We start from the raw sequence: 5,953 nt of genomic DNA on the forward strand, positions 1-5,953 counted from the left end.
TGAGTGGACAGTCAGTTTCTTTACAATTTAGTCATCTCTGTATATTGGATTTAATCTTGTGCTACTTCAAGTGCATGTTGTTGTTATAAAGAGGAACACTGTTCATGGATAAATTCTATATTTAGCTGGTGATGATAACTGTCAGCATCTACACAGAAACGTCGTATATATTGCAATAAAGAACTCCTATATTTATAAAATAAATTGTTCCACTTCATCATATCAGCTTCTAAATACCACGAGCAGAAGTTGTTGTTATTATTGATCGGCTGCTTGTCAATACATACTATGCATAGATTCTTCTCCGCTCACAGACAACCAATCAATATTTACGGCAGAATTATGGAATATGCATTATAACAGCAGTTAGCTATTCAATTAGGAAATAAAGTTCGCTCTACCCCAATGTGTTTTGTAATAAAGTATAGTTTTGCCCTGAACTATTATAATTAAAGCACGAGGACGGTAGTCCGAGTGCTTTGACGTTATAATAGTTCAGGACAAAACTATACTTTATTACAAAACACATTGGGGTAGAGCGAACTTTACATCTTTTCTATGATGCCAAATTTAATACTTTCTAAGGATAATTACGATTAATTTAAGGCAGACAACAAATGACGGTGTCGGTGACCTAAATTAAGAATCCTCGCACAGGGCTAACTGGTGCGCTGTTCTCTTGATGTGTCTGCCCCCCTACGTTAAGACGAACGTTACCAGAAAAAACAAATGATAACAGTTTGATGACGGTTTACGTTCGGATTAAATATCTTCTCTGAATTATTTTAATTACATCTGTCATTAACGTAAACCATATGGGGCAATATGAACGTTGCATTTCTACTACCAACGTAAGTTTAGATCTAGGGCTTCCACGGGTACTCGAGTACTCGAGTCGGGTCTAGCTGGACTCGAGTCCACTTTCAAGGACTCGAGGACTCGAAAAGGGAAGATAACTCGGATTATTTGACGTTGACAGACTGTCTGCCATGTGCTTAGCATGAGCGGCCGTTAACGTCTAATATTAAGATAAGATATAACTTTATTATCCCGGAGGAAATTCTTATACATCCAAACTGTCTCAAAATGAATATATGCACAGTTCACAAAAATATACACAATGATTACATGCTCAAAACGAATGCTATCTACAAATAAAACTGACATGATATAATTCAATTAACCACATAGGTAAAGAGGCTGAATAATTCTAGTTCTAATCACATGATGGTGATTCAAAATATTTGTTGCATTCGCGAATACATGATGGTATGAAAGACTGTCTAGCTCTGTTTGTTTTGAGGGAAGGTAATCGTCAGCAGCGTCCAGAAGGAAGTAGTTCAAAATGGTGAGATCAAATATATCAACTATCAAATCTAATTTTAGCTCCCTTTTTGACAATCTGGCGCTCACAGATAAAGGGAGTATACTCGAAAGACACTCCAGAAATTTTGCAAGCAGTATTAACAATTTTGAAAAGTTTGTTTTTTGTTGAGATGAGACAGATCCCCATACCAACATAGAAAATTGTAGGTCAACACACTTTGAATAAAGGTTTGATAAAAAAAACTGGTATTTCGGTTTTGTCAATGCCTTGACGATAATAATGTTCAGAATCAGAAATTAGGCCAGTAGCAGTGGCGTCATCTGCAAATTTCACTGTAAACAAGTCATATATTGACAAGTAACAGTCATTGGTATACAAAACGAAGAGTACGGATGAAGGAACACAGCCATGTGGATCTCCAGTAGAGGTTGAGAGCAAAGAAGATTGATAGCCACTGACACTGACATACGGAGTTCTATGTACCCTGAATTCTTTAACCTATCTGATAATGTTTTTATTCACACCTAGATTAAATAGTTTACTCCTCACACGGTGTGGCTGTATGGTATTAGTTGCTACAAGTCTGCAGATGAGAGTAAATATTATACATCGTTTGAGTTTTCACTTTTTTAAAATGATTTGGTAACTATCTTGACAATTGATAGACATGGAGAAAGATAAAAAAATGGGCGTATCTTGATCTGGATAGTGAAAAGAGCAAAATAACCAAATACCGCCTGTGCGGTATCTCACTGCGGTTTGCAGGCAGTACAAGAAGTACGATGAAAAAAAAACGTTTGTCAAGTAAACATCCAAATACTAATTCTGACCAATAGGAAATGTTAGTCACATGACGATATGAAGTCGGAAAGAAGTAAGTGTTCACTTGTGTGATCGGAACACTTGTCATGCCGGTTACGCTATCATTTGCTTGAAAGGTATGAATTTCGGGTCCGAGTCGAGTCTCACCACTCGAGTACTCGAGTCCAAAAAAAAATGGACTCGTTGAAGCCCTATTTAGATCAGTACATCCAGATGAAGCTGAGTAGTCAAGCGACATTCCACGATTGCATTGTGGGAATGTAAACATTGCGAACGTTACCATGTCGCTGAAAACTTGTGAGTCGAATTGACACATTTTAACCGTCGTAAAACATAAACGTAATGTTTCCACCAGTGATGTTAGCTGCGTGAAGCAACTGCAAACCAAGAAACGGGATGCAACGGAGTAGTTTACTGTAGGAGGCCGTACGAGGCGATGACAACTGACATGCATCGTGACGTCACTTACATTGTGACGTAATGTAAAATAATTCGATTACGAGGGGGCACACTAGAATGGCTCGGTGACGGGAAAACGTCATTCAATTGTTACGTCATCAAAAAACTATACCTTTATTGTCTCATAATGTATTTTTTTTTCGATTGTTCTAACCCCTAGGCATCTTAGAAACGTTATTAACAACACCATGATTTTGCTGGAATATTGCTAAAGGCGGGTTGATTGACTAAAACCAGGGCCGGGCTGGGTCGGACCAGCGGGTAATACTAAAATGGATTCAGAATATTAAAATGAAACGTATGCATCGGCCTAGGTGCATACGCATACATACCGCGTTCCTTCGTAGAATAGCCCCTGTTTTGATGCTACGTGTTTTCCGTGACATGTCTGTGTGAGAGGTCTTTAACTGCCCTCAGCGTGTGCCGTCCTGGGCAGGCGGTGTCAGTGTTTAACCCCTCTTCTGTAACTTATTGGGGCTCCCTAATTTACCTTTATTTGTTGGTTTGGAAGCAGCAGATAATGTATATTCTAAATAGAAGGGAATATTTGAGAATGTCAATGAAACTGTCGTGTTTTTATGTAGGTTAAATCTCTTCCAACTCTGTTAATGTTACTAGAATTACAAATGACAATCAATGTGTTTTCATAGAACTGACTGTCTGAGTTTAGTTTTACGCCGCTTTTAGCAATATTCCAGCAATATCACGGCGGGGCACACCAGAAATGGGCTGTTGTCATAGAAATATCTATTGCGATCACATTGTTTCACCATAAAACTAATGTGCCTGGATAGACACAATTTGAGCTTTTTCTTAAAATAATACTCTAACAAATATTTACGCATGTTTCATTTAATGTGTTGAAGGAAGAATATAAGGAGTAACACTGTAAAATGTCACCATAAGTAATGACAATACCGCCATGAAAGTGAAAACTTATGGAAACACTCAGTACCTCCAACCCGTCCACGTTTGTAAGTATTGTCCCAGTGAGTGAGTGAGTGAGTTTAGTTTTACGCCGCACTCAGCAATATCCCAGCTATATGGCAGCGGTCTGTAAATATTCGAGCCTGAACCAGACAATCCAGTGATCAACAGCATGAGCATCGACCTGCGCAATTGGGAACCGATGACCTAAGTGGGCAAGACGACTGAGCCCGGCCCCGCTCCCCATATTTTATATCTTTCTAAAAACAATTTTTAAAAGTTATTTAAGCAAAGTGATGGCCTCTTTCCTGTATACTCGACATAGTCTCTATCTACTAAGTGATCGATCCGCCTTTGCCGGGCCTAGGCTGCCAAAAGCACGGCTGTTTCCTAAATTGTTTTTAAACCCATAGAAGAGTTTATCTCTCTAAATACCACTTTGTAAAGTTACTATACATCACACATAAAGATAACTGATCCGTGAAAGTGAAGACCTTTTTCCGTCTACGCCCCCAACATAGCCACGATCAAAAGTAGTTGGTCTCTTTTGGACGGCTGTCAAAATGTACTGACACGCCACATCCTGAACCATGTTTAAATCCGTAGAATAGCCTAGTAATTTAACCAAACACGTTGTTCAAGGTGAAAACTTCTTCACTATCTGTCATGCTCAGTTCAGCGTCCGCTCGTCACGCTGAAGACCCGGGTTCGATTCCCCACATGGGTACACTGTTAATTACCCACTGTTAATATCTTGGCCATGGAAATATTTCGATGGCGTTGTTCTGGAGATGGACGAAGAAAACCCGAGAATGGTGAGGTCAAGCGTTTGTCATCGAGGAATATTGGACGAGTAGCAAGGGGATGGTGAGGTGAGGTGAAATTGGGTTTTACGTCGTGCTTGAGAATATTTCGCTCATATGACGACGTGCATGCGTGTGTATGTGTATGTGCGGCTGCTTGTACTAGCCCAGACTTAAGCTGGTTTTATAGTGCTAGCCCACTGAGATACCATGACGCAGTGAAGCATGAATACCCCACTCACACATTATACTGACTCCGAGCCGACCAGTCCTTGTTGTACCCATTAATGCCGAGCGCCAGGCAGGGACCAACGAGTACCATATTTTAACGTCTTTTGGTATGACGCGGTCGGGGATCGAACCCGCGACCTTCCGCTCTCCGGGCGGACGCTCTAACCACTACACCACGGAGGCGGTCAGCAAGGGGATGGTAATCAAGGTGTGGCACAACTAAACTTCAGTATCGTCTTCATTCGTGATCAACTCCCCGGCCGCGTCATACCAAAATACAGTACTCGTTGGTCCCTGCCTGGCGCTTGGCATTACTGGGTACAAGGACTGGTCGGTGTCAGTATAATGTGTCTGAGCGGGGTATTCATGTTTAACTGCGGCATGGTATCTCAGTGGGCTAGCACTATAAAACCAGCTAAAGCCTGGGCTAGTACAAGCAGCCACACATACACATACATGCACGTCGTCATCTGAGCGAAATATTCTTAAGTGCGACGCTAAACCCCATTTCACCTCACGTCACCTCGTGATCAAATCGTGTTATTCCGGGACAAGCCGAATACCGTCTCGTACTCCTCTGGAAGGATTTCATTTTGATGCATGAACATCAGAACTACTTTAAACAAGAACAATAACTCTATCCCTGTTTGATTCCAATGGTATTGCTGGTTTTGTTTCAACTACATTAAATCCCAAAGCAGATACTCAAAAATGACTTGCTGTCATACGGGTGGGTCCCTGGTGGAATTTTAAATGAAATCGCTGGAAAAAAAATGAATAACCCCCAAAAAGCCAGACTAAAATATCCCCAGAGATGTGAACTATGAGCCCAACATTAAACATTAAAGTTGATTAGTTTCATATAGATATAATATTATTGTTTTGAAACTCGTAGCGATTTATAATGACATTTCCTAATAATGTTAGAAGTGCACATACAATCTCCAAAACAAGCCCGCTAGATCATCAGAAATACACTCAATATGTCAACAAACACACGTGTGCGTACTTGAACTTCTCTCCGTCCATGGTATGATCCTTACTAAAAACTACACGAGGCTACACAGTTTTGTTAGCTACGTCCTTTGTACTTTCAATATGACGATACATATTTTTCATGATTTTCTAAACAATGACATAATGCCATAACCGATTTAAGTACTGGGGATTATTCTTATCAAAGCACGACAATCATACGCTCGTTCTGATTGGTTTGTCGTATTTCCGCAAATAACAACCATCGAGAAGGGGGACGAGTCTTCATGGAGGTTACGGAAAGGGGCGAGTGTTGACTAATACATCCTCCTGTTTGATAGCGTTGACCATCGAGTGTCGCAGGTACTATAATGAGATCCAACTTGCAAGCACACGAAGTACAAACCCA

Source organism: Haliotis rubra, unplaced genomic scaffold, assembly GCF_003918875.1.
Source record: "Haliotis rubra isolate DU_JTF1 unplaced genomic scaffold, ASM391887v1 Scf2024, whole genome shotgun sequence".
Lineage (NCBI taxonomy): Eukaryota > Metazoa > Mollusca > Gastropoda > Lepetellida > Haliotidae > Haliotis > Haliotis rubra.